General features: G+C 47.4%; 1 pseudogene; it reads right to left on the bottom strand.

The window, feature by feature from the left end:
- Positions 1-1,251: 1,251 nt before the first annotated feature.
- Gm18666 (predicted gene, 18666) lies at positions 1,252-11,411 on the bottom strand (annotated as a pseudogene).

Below are 12,064 nucleotides of genomic sequence, written 5' to 3'. Positions count from 1 at the left end.
TTTTCCAGAAACTGATAGCAGGAAAAAATACGGTAGGTGTATTCAGCCTTCCAGACTGCCAGGTCATGAGACAAGCCAAATGATAGAGAACAGTGTGTAGACCACATGACTGAAAGTCGCTTCTATTGATTCAGTTAGGGAACTGTCCCATACCCAGAAAGGTCAGGCTCTGCAGGCAATCATAGCCCTCCATATCTTCTTAGAACCAGACAGGTCTTTAAGAACAAGGTAAGCTGGGTGTAGTGGCACTTGCCTTTAATCACATTGCTCAGGGGGCAGAAGTAAAGGCAGAGGCATGGAGGAGCTCTGTGAGTTAAAGGTCTATCTGGTCTACATCATAAGTTCCAGAACAGTAAGAATTACGTAGAGAGAACCTGTCTTAAAACAAACAAAACCTGAGGGAATGTCCTAGCCAGGTGGACCACAGTTACCAATTCAAGGCCTGCTTGATATGACAGCAAACCCCACTCAGGCCCTTGGGAATGAGTTCTGGCATTCTCTGTCACTGTGGTAACTAATCTGGGGCTAGACAACTCTGCTGCAGCCCTCAGAGAATACATGCCACAGGGCAAACTGTCCAGTAAGATCCATCCAAGAGATCACATGGTTCTCTTCCCAGAGATGTGGAGTGAGAGGTATTGGTTCCCTAATTGATTCTTGATTGTGTCAATAAAGGAGGCAGAAGCTAATTGTTGGGTGAAGGGAAAAAGATTGAAGTTGTAGGTCCCAGGCAGAAGAAAGAAAGAAGAAAGCAGAATTTGAACCAGGCTTTGGAGCGAGTAGGATGCTGTAGACATGTAGGTCTTGGGGCTCACAGAGTTTATAGCTTCTGCTGTGGGCAGAAGGCCAGGCAAGATTGAGGGAGCTAGTTGATAAGATTGGGGCAGGAAATTCTTCACCCAGCCATTGAGTTATCTGTCTAGTTTTAAGATAATAAAACTGGTGTTTTCTATCCATTGGGGCAGTTGTTGGCGACAGTTTGACAAAGCTAGCCATGAGGGGATGGGGGAGCAATCACAGCTCCAGGGGAAAATGGCCAACTGGCCATTAGCGAAGCTGAGTGAGAGTGAGAGACTGGTGGCAGCCTCGCGAGTCACCAGGCAAGTAGGGATCTTTTAAAATTACACGCTATAGAGATGCAACAAAGCAGGTCTCCACAGGCCACCCACCCTAGAGCTGGTGAGATCTGGCCTGTTTGGGAGTAGGGCAATTGCCCACCCACTTATTCTGTCCACAGGACACAAAAGAAGGGCCTGGCAGCTCTATCTGATCTGTTCGCCCCCACAGAGAGGCAACCTTGTCCAGAGGGTGCTCAGAGCTGGCTCCTGGCTAACAGTGAGAGTCAGTAACCTGGTCTATTGTGGATGACATCAGCTGGGAGGCCTCCAGGCCCACCAAACCTTCCTTCGCCTAGGTCCTAGCATCTTGCACAAGCTGAAAAGCTCCATTTAGGCCTGGGCAGGTAGAGTCTTATAGGGGTTCAGGATGCCTTCGGGGTCCAGCATGGCCTTGAGCTGTTGCATAAGCGTCACGGCCACAGGTGGCTTGCTATAGCCAAGTACATCCTTCTTCTTGAAGCCCAGGCCGTGCTCCGCACTGACACTGCCCCGCTGCTCCGCTGTCCAGGCATACACATAAGGTTCCAAGGCACCGAGCAACTCCCGGCTAAAGGCCTCTGCTGTCACGTTCAGGTGAAGGTTGCCATCCCCTGGGGAACAAGGGAACAGTTAGGCTGAGCAGGCCTCAGATCTGCCCAAAGAGTCCTCCTCAGACATCACTGCCCCAACCCCCAGTCAGGTATCTGCACCCCATGCATCCTGGTTCTAAGCCACCACCCTTGGCCCATCCCTTCAACCCTCCAAGGCTATGAATGGCAGCTGCTGGGCCCCATCTTACAGGAATCTGGGCACGTGAGCCACTTTTTAGTCCTCCCCAAAATGACTGGGAACTCCCTCTGGGAACCCTAAAGTCTAAAGACACAGGCTGGTGAGAACCGTTCCTGCACAGCAAAAGGCTTTTCAAACAATACTTGAAATGACAGAGTGCAGCAGTGCACGTCTTTAATCCCAGCACTCAGGAGGCAGAGGCAGGAGGATCTCTGTGAGTTTGAAACCAGTCTGGTCTACAGCGTGGATTCCAGACCAGCCTGGACTAGAGTCCAATGATACTGTCTCAGCCACAGAACTCAAATGACAAGCTCAGATACGGAGGTCACTATAGAGACAGGGTTTTAAGAAAATATCTCTTGGAGTCTAAGAAAATGGCACTTTTGCTGGACCTCACAGCCAAGTTCATATAAGACGACATAACTGACCTGATATGCTGCTAAAGTACTCAAGCCTGTTTATTCAACCCATCTTGAAGAAAACAACTAACCTTGACTTTCCATGAGTAATCAGCTTTTACAACCTAAGCTAATGCATGGGTATAAAGTTGTTACTCTTCCATGCCCCTGACCCAGAGGGCAGTACTTATCTCTGTGTATGTGATGGTAATCATTTGCTAAAAAATAGCAAACAGGTTGAAAAACAACCTTGAGCGCAGGGCTTGGTGGCACGTGCCTTTAATCCCAGCACTCTCGAGGATGAGGCAGGCAGATTTCTGAGTTCGAGGCTAGCCTGGTCTACAAAGTGAGTTCCAGGACAGCCAGGGTTATACAAAGAAACCCTGTCTCGAGAAAAAAAAAAAAAGAAAAGAAAAAAGAAAAGAAAAATGACCTTGAATAACAAATATCTGCCATAAATGTTGAAATCAATAAAACTTGATAGTGTATATTTACAGTTCTGTTTGCTTACGAACTGAGTGGTTTGGGGCCAGTAGGGTTAAGCTGGGGTAAATAATCCAATCACTTGTGAAATTCTGTGGGGCACTGGGCTATACACAGACAGTCTGGTCTTCATTTGAATTGAGTCTGAACCCCGGGACCCAGTGGTGATAATCCACCTACATGGGGTGAAAGGAGTTCCCTCATATCTCCGGGAACTCTGGCTCCTGTTTAAGTTACTGCCCCCACCCCAAAGCCACCACAGGAGAAGTGTGTGGCTAGTAGTCATGTAGACAACATCCCAAGCTTCTGAGCTTCAGGCTAAACTCCTCCCCAGTTACCTAGCAACAGTAAAGATAACAGCCTACCATAAGAAGGGCTGCTTGGCCTCACCTCGCTCTCTTACTCACCTCACTCTCTCCTCTTACTCTTGTCTCCTCACTCTCTCCTCTCCTCTCATTCTTATTCTCTCCTCTCACTCTCCTCATTCTCTCTCTCCTCTTCTCTCTCTGTCTCTCTCTCTCTCTCTCATTCTCCATCTTTTCCCTTTCCCCCTGCCTTTCTACAATACAGCTCTAAAATCACAGAATGTCTCTATTCATCAAGGCCCACTGTACTTATTCTCACCTGCATGGGAAAGTCTCTCCCTCAGCCCTCTATCCCATAACCCCGGGACTACAGGGTGTCCCCCCAGGGCCCTCAGTCGGGGACTGCCCCTTGTCCATCACCCACCCCACACCCCCATCGAGTGGGGTCAGTGGCTTAGATGCAAACCTGGGCCGAGTGGAAAGTGTCTGACAGCCCTCCCCCATCTGCCTGCTCAGAGCACAGGAGAAACTCTGGCCAGACATGGGCTATCCTTCCTCTGCCTTCTTCCCACAACATACTCATTAGTTTCCACAAAATTCTGTTAAAGATTTCTATAAATTATCCCTCATCCCTTCCTCATGTGACCTCTCCTGGCCTGTTCAGTAAATATAAATTTCTTTGTTAGGGACGAATAGCTAAACAGCAAAATCAAAGTTATCAGGCAGGCATGGGCAGACACATGGCAGACATAGGAATTCAAACTTTAGCTTGTTCTTGGTTGAATTAATTCAAGGGCAAGTTAAGCTTTCTCTCTTTCATGTGACAGCAATATATTTGAATGACTCCGATGCTGTCTTTAATGTGTTTAAATTAGTTCAGTTCACCACAGTGGAGCTGTGCCACCCACAGGGGCAGGGTAATGTGCTGGCTCACCCAGGTGTCCATATCCCACCACGTGCTTGGCACGGGGGCCAAGGCGGGTGCGTAGGTCGATCACAAGGTCGTAGAGCCGCTCCACAGGGAGAGATAAGTCATACTTGAACACATAGCCATCTCAGCTGAGTGCCTCTGTGATCCTCTCCCGCAAGGCCCATAGCATCTAAGATCATGAAGACATAGTCAGAGCACACCACAACAGGGCACTTGTGCTGGGGTCACTGAAATAGTGCTGCTTTCATCCAGGTCTCTGGAAGAGACAGAGGTGGGCAGGGGGTCTGGAAGTATAAAGGTCAACTGGGCTCCCGGAAGGACCAGCTCTGTGATAATGCTAGGACAGACTTTGAAAAGATAGACTAGCGGGGCGAGGGGGGGGGCGCACACCTTTAATCTCAGCACTTGGGAGGCAGAGGCAGGTGCATTTCTGAGTTCGAGTCCAGCCTGGTCTACAAAGTGAGTTCCAGGACAGATAGGGCTATACAGAGAAACCCTGTCTCAAAGAAAAGAAAAGAAAAGAAAAGAAAAGAAAAGAAAAGAAAAGAAAAGAAAAGAAAAGAAAAGAAAAGAAAAGAAAAGAAAAGAAAAGAAAAGAAAAGAAAAGAAAGGAAAGAGAAAAGAAAAGAAAAGAAAGAGTACTGCAACATGGTAGTGGCTGGTGGTAATGCACCCCTTTAATTCCAACACTGGAGAGGCAGAGACAGGCAGATCTCTCTCAGTTCAAGGGAGGCTTGGTTTACAGAGGGAGTTCCAGGACATCCAGGGCTGCACAGAAAACCCTGTCTCAAAACAACAAGTAAAAAGGATCATATTTTCTCTCACAGGTAGAGTCTATATTAACTCTGTGTGTGTGTGTGTGTGTGTGTGTGTGTGTGTGTGTGCGTGCGTGCGTGCGTGCGCGCACGTGCGTGTGTGCACGCATATATACATGTGGCATGAAAGCAGAAGAGAACCTTTCTGGGGCAAGGACTACCCAGCATTCCCAGTACTCCATTTAACATGAGAAGTCAGCAGAAACATCAGAACCAGCCTTGCACCAGACAAAGGTGTTCAAGGAGCAGGCCCTGTGATCTCATTGAGCTTCAGCTCCAAAAAAGTGAGTTTCTTAACCCAAATCCAAGCCCAGCACCAGCCAAGTGTACAGTGGGATGCTGGGACACTCCAGCCTCCCCCAGATCATTTCCAGGAAACCCCAGAGGGAGCCATCAGAGGCATGACAAGGACCTGGAAGACTCAGACTGAGCGCCTTTGCCATCAGGAGTAGCTGCGGAGTCACCACCAAGCATAAAACTGTCAGATCACGATGAAAGAAGGAAGCTGAGGACAAAAGCAGGTGGAGAGGACCATCTTCATCACTGCAAGCTCCAAACTCAGTCTGTGGCATAAAGGCTTCCTCATGGGATCAACAGGCCACAAGGGCTACCCCACTCCCCTGAACACCTTCGCTATGAAGTAAGGGCTGCAGTTAGTAACAGGTACCACTTCAGTGGGCACGGACTCTAGGGCTGCTTTAGAGCTCAGCTTGTACAGTTCTCAGCCAGCACCATAAAGCCTTAGGATCCCCAGGACCACATGAGCCAGGCATGCAAGCACATCTAAGCATGCATGGAGTGGAGGATGGAGATCAGAAGTTCACGGACACCCTGAACTATGCAGTAAGTTCAATGCCAGCTGTGGCTATACACAAACATATCTCAGAAAAAAATCTGGCCAGGCTGAGGGTTTGGGAGATGGGAGGGGTACATTTTTAATCCCAGCACTCACAGAGGCAGGTGGATCTCCAAGTTTGAGTCAGCCTGGTCTACATAGTGACTTCCAGGACAGCTAGGGCTACACAGAGAAACCTTGTCTCAAAAAAAAAAAAAAGAAAAGAAAAGAAAAGAAAAAGAAAGAAAGAAAGAAAGAAAGACAAGAAAAAAAAAAAAAAAGAAAACAACAAAAAAAAGAACCAACCAACCAGAAAAACAAGAACAACAAACCCCAAAGGCCAACCAACCTTAACGATAAGGAAAATGATTTAATAAACTGGATAGAATATATAACAGGTTGACTACATAGGACACAGCTCAATGATTCAATGTTTTTCACACTCCACAGTCTCCTTCCTTTTCTCTCCAAGGATCAACCCTGGCAGCTCCCTGCAGCCTCTCTGCCCTCTGCTGGCAGCTCATCCTACTGCAGACAGCAGGACCAGGGCCAGACACCAGGAAATAAAACTCCCAGATTAGGTGAAGAACAGCTCCCAAACAGAAATGCCTCCTGTTCCTATGTCCCCCAGGAACCCAGACAGCTTCCCTGCAACACAGTCAGGGCTGTCCCTCAGACACCGTCTTCTCCTGAACTTCTCCTTTGGACAAGTCTGTGGAGAGCTGTGGCCAACTTATTATAGAGAGCACATGGTCAGCCATGGAGCCCAGGAGAGGGGAGATGTGTGGGGGAAATTCTTTAGTATTAGTGAAAACGATCTAGATACCAAGAATACATTTTTCACTCCAAAGAAGTTCCTCTAATGGGGGCTGGAGAGATGGCTCAGTGGTTAAGAGCACTGACTGCTCGTCTAGAGGTCCTGTGTTCAATTCCCAGCAACTACATGGTGGCTCACAATCATCTGTAATGGGATCTGATGCCTTCTTCCGGTGTATCTGAAGATTGCTACAGTGTACTTTTATAAATAAAATAAATCCTTAATAAAAATATCCTTTAAAATAAATAAATATTTTTTAAGAAAAAAAGATGTTTCTATCCATGCCATGGAACCCGAGGTGTCTTGGCCATCTACCCCATCTCTGCAGGACAGACTAGGCCCCGGCTATGTGAACAGGAGGGAAGGCAGGGAAAAGGAAGGTTACAGTACCTGGACTTTCCTCTGGTCGGTGGCCATAGTGCCATCTGTCACCAGGCCAGAGTTCAGCACCTGCTCCAGGACGTTCGTCAGCTTCTCAGCATCATGTCCTGCACTGGAGCCTGAGGTCTCAACCAGGACATAGAATGGACTATCTGAAAGGAAGCAGGAGAGGCACTGTGAGCCACAGTCTGGACTGCCAGCATCCACAGTTAGAACCACTTTCCTCCCGGTCATACAACTAAGACAGCTCTTCCCGGGTGCATGACGTGACCTACAGAACAGGAAGCATTCAGGCTCGCTAAATTTCACATGGGTTAAATATAAGTTTTCTGCTGACAGAGAAATAGAAAAAGGTGACTCTCTGCAGGAAGCCCCACCCTGCTCACTTAGCCCCATGCCTGGTTCCAGTTCCATACATCCCAACAGCCTGATGAGGGAAGGGCTGGCACAGCAAGATAGCTGTGGGCTCTAAGAGATGGCTTGTCTCTTCTTACAGACTCCAGAATCCCAGGGAAAGAACACTGTGTGGATGATCAGCTCAGACATGGCTATTACATGCTAAAGGAGGCAATTTCTATCACAAGAACTGACTGTTTAAACATTCAAAAGGTTAAAGGTGTATAAATAACTCACTGAGGGGCACTGTCCCATTCCTTAATACAACATTATGGCTTCTTCCAGAACAATCATACAAGTTCATCCTACTACAGACTGAATGCAAGTGTTAAAGACAGCAAGGCTTTCCTATACACAATGGTGGCCCATAACTCCCTGTAGCCATAGTCCCAGAAAATCTGACTCCTTCTAGGATCCACAGGCATTGCATACACATGGTGTACAGAGATACATACAGGTAAAACTATATACAAACAAAAGAAGAAGATGAAGAAGGAGGAGGAGGAGGAAGAGGAGGAGAAAGTAAAGAAAGCAAAAAATAGCAAAGCAAAGTGAGGAGAGGAGAAGGGAGAGGAGGGGAGGAGTGGAGAGGGAAGGGAAGGGAAGGGAAGGGGAGGGGAGGGGAGGGGAGGGAGGGGAGGGGAGGGGAGGGCAGGGGAGGGGAGGGGAGGGGAGGGGAGGGGAGGGGAGGGGAGGGGAGGGGAGGGGAGAGGAGAGGAGAGGAGAGGAGAGGAGAGGAGAGGAGAGGAGAGGAGAGGAGAGGAGAGGAGAGGAGAGAAGAGAAGAGAAGAGAAGAGAAGAGAAGAGAAGAGAAGAGAAGAGAAGAGAAGAGAAGAGAAGAGAAGAGAAGAGAAGAGAAGAGCCAGGCACAGTGTGCACACCCTGAATTCCTGCATAAAGGAAATGAAGATAGGTGGTTTCCTGGGCCTCACTTACCTTTTAGCTTAGTCTAATCAAAGATTACCAGGACAATAAAAAGCCCTCTCTCAAACAAAGGGGGACAATGCCCAAGGTTGATCTCTGATTTTTACAAGCATGCATATAAATGTGTACCTACACCTCCACAATAATTAAAATAAATAAATACAATAAAGGGACACAATAGGAATCATTAACTGTGAAGAGACCATCAAACCTACAGCCCTAGTCCTGTGGTGTCTATGTGGGTGTTTCCAGAATTATTTAACTAAAGTAGAAAAACTTACCTTAAAAGTAGACATCAACAGGCCCCAGCTTGACTAAAATGGCCTGAGCCATAACTGATCTCTTTCTGCCTCCTGACACAGGTAACCAGCTCCCTCCCTCTGTTGCAAACATACTGTCCCAGCCTTGGAGTGAGTCAAAGCAAACCTTTCTTCCTTCTAGCTACTTCTGCCAGCATTTTATCACATCAGTAAGAGACGGGGCTCAGGGAAGGGGATTCAAGGGTCCTGGAGGTGAGCTGGCGGGTGCAACTCCACACCAAGTTGGCCTTAGCTAACCTTCCTCATTTTCCAATTTCTGAAAGTCAGGTACAAGGAGAGCATCACTGCCTGAGAAAAGTGCCCCCTGGTGGCTCCTCTGTGAACTCCACGTGTCCCTGAAGCTCTTAGAGCCAGAACCATTACAATAGGTTCAGCAGCCTCAGACTGAAGCTAGAACACCCCCGGGGCAGGCTTTGCACCCCTTTGGAATCTGGCTCACCACTTCCAGGCCCAGGACAGTCCCTCGAAGGGAGCCATATCTCAGGAATCGCAGGCCACCAGCATTTGTTGCCACATTTCCCCCGATGTGGCAGCTGCCCTTTGCTCCCAAGTCCAGTGGCATGATGAAGTCCCGCTCCTGCACGTACCTGCTCAGCTCCTCCAGCACACAGCCTGCCTGGCAAACCAGGATTCCTACAAAGGGCGACTGAGTTACCAACAACCTCTGGAAACTCTAGGGGTATGAAAACTCACTGCTGAGAACTCCCTTGTAGGTAAGAACCTCCCAGAAGGAATGTTCTCCACGGAGCCATCTCTTCCTTCTAGACAGAATCAAAACACTTGGTCCTTTGAAATTACAATATAAAACAAGAAAAATCAGAAGGGCAAAAGTGGAGGAGAATCTTCTTGCATGGTTAAGAGGAGAGAGGACAAGAAAGGTCTGTGACACAGCAGTGTCTCAGCCTGGGGAGCACTGCGCTGCTGAGTTACAATGTTCCCATGCTTTTGGTGTTGAGAGTGTTGCTGACAACTGCAGACAGCAGTCCTCTACACAGCTAAGCAGCCTCGCTACTGAAGAAAAGCTAGGAAGCCCCTTCACGGGTGCCACTGTGTGGCCATACATGTCCAGGAAGAACTGCTACGGCAAGGACTGGATGCAAATGGAACTTGTGTGATATGCCCACTGTGAAAGCCACCTAGTGACTTACAGCACACAGAGGATGTCCTTGACACAGCTGCCAGTTCTGTGCCTGACAGGAGCCATCTAGAAAGGCTAAGACTAGCAGGTGACCTTCCTGGAGGTGGCCCACCTTTTTGCATGGCCTAAGATGGGTGAGCTCTGAGAGGCAGGGTCCCAAGAGACTTCATCTCAGGATGGCTTCTTGGAGCTGATATGCCTTTTCTGTCACTCTTACATAGCCTAAGGATTCCTGGGCATTAGCCCACCCTATTGAGCAGACTTCCTGCAGGTCAACATAAAGATGAACTGTCATGAATTAATGCTGTTTAGATGAATTAATGGTTTTATACAATTCCTGATTTGATTCAAATAATCTTAGGAAGAAGAGATGGTTTTAGTTATTTTCTAGAAAGATGTAATAAAGTTAGAATCAAGAATAGAATGTGCCCACTCCTCATCATGTAAGAAAAGGCTGAATAAGAAACATAATGAGGGTGGAGAGATAGTTCAGTGGTTAAAAGAACTGACTGCTCGTCCAAAGGTCCTGAGTTAAAATCCCGGCAACCACATGGTGGATCCCAACCATCTGTAATGAGATCTGATGCCCTCTTCTGGCATGTCTGAAGACAGCTATGGTGTACATACATATAATGACAAATAAATCTTTTAAAAAAGAAATATAATGAGCTTTCATAATTACACTAAAAGGAGCAATACAATTGGGACAAATTTGTCATCAAAGCAAAACACTCATTCTAGACTAGATCCAAGGATAAAGCCACAGGTGTGTACTATGATAAGGCAAGGCCATGTGAAACTGTTGCTTTGAACTCATAGTGAGCTTACAGAATGAAACATTGCCTTAAAATTAATATCAGCATCTTTCTGTAGTTCCCCTTTTGTGTAATATTTTATCTGTGAGTTAATTTTGCAAAGAACTTTTGTCTAAGAAGGTTAAAAAAAAAGGCTAGAGAAAAGAAATAAAGTTGGTGGCTTGGAGAACTCTGCCCTATCCATCTGTCATTCATCCATCCATTCTTCATTCATCTATCCATCATCCATCCATCCATCCATCCATCCATCCATCCAAATGTACGAGCGCAGCCATTTTCCACTTTAACACATACACACACATACACACACACACACACACACACACACACACTAGCCTGGTGTATATGTGTTTGTGTAAGAGACATCTTTTCTTTTTCTCACTGGTTCAAACAGAGTAGAGAGCTCCCTTGCCAGAGAAAGGAGCACTAGCACTAAGTCTTTTACCCAATTCGCTGCTTCTAAGCTGCAGGTATTAATTGCCTGAAGACATTGGATTCTGACCCCCAGAATAACCAAGAATTTAAGAAAGGTAAATATTACCAAAAGTCAGCTTCTTTTGGCCTAGCAATCACAACTTCTGCAACCACAACCACTAATGCCCCCAACTCTGCCTTCCAGACCTGGAAAACCTATAGATGCCAGGAAGATATCCAGAATGTCCCAGTCAGGACCTCACACACGTGAGCACACAAAAATGTCTGAATGCATTTCTAGCCTAACCACAGTCTCAGTACTACCAAGGAAAGACAACCTCATCTGGCGGTAGGACAGACAGAGGAGTTTGGAGCAGACACACACACACATACACACACACACAAGCTTACCAGATACATTGTGAAAGCTGATGACTTGATTCATGAGGGCAGCGGACAGGATGACTTCGTCAAAGACAGGAACACTGCCACCCACCATGCCAGTGTTCCCGCCCTGTGGGTTCACAGCCAAGTTCCTCTTATAGCAGTGCCTGGGACAAAAATAGTGTCGATAGCAAGCCACAATCCCTATGCTCATACAACTATCCCCAAAGGACATGCTACCAAGGTGACACTAGTCTCCCCAACCAGATCTCCTTGCAAGACCTTTCTGCTAGTTTTGACAGGGGCTCTTCCCTGGTACCCCATGAAGAAGTCTAAGAGAGGATCCATCCCAAAGCTATACATAGGGGAAGAGAGGCTGACACTGTCTCGGGGTCTTGTGGAAGTGGTACACGTGACCTAATTCTAGTACCTTCAAAGCTCTCATAGTCTTTTTAAGAGTCAGCACACCATCTATATCTCCACAAACCTCACCCCCTCCTCTGCATCCTGAGTTCTGAGCACAACCCACCAGCCCTGGGCCTATGCCTGTGACTCATCCTACAGCTGGTTTTCTTACAGATGTGGATGCAGAGAAAGGGATGCTTTCAACCCCCTATCTTCTAATGGGTAGGTATGAATGTAGCCCCTGGTACCCTGTCTGCAGACATCTTCTTACCTAAGAATCTGGGAGACTTCCTCTGAGGTCTGGGGTCTCAGCAACACCTTACTACAACCTGCAACAATAGAATAGACTTATCAGCAAATGTGGAGGGAAGTGGCCCAGTCACAATCCTTCCTCCCGCCCCCATGCCCACCCTCCAC

The sequence above is a fragment of the Mus musculus genome, chromosome 1 (genome assembly GCF_000001635.26).
Source record: "Mus musculus strain C57BL/6J chromosome 1, GRCm38.p6 C57BL/6J".
Classification (NCBI taxonomy): Eukaryota; Metazoa; Chordata; class Mammalia; order Rodentia; family Muridae; genus Mus; species Mus musculus.
The sequence above is the reverse complement of the archived record's forward strand: the minus strand, read 5'-3'. Positions and strand labels throughout refer to the sequence as shown.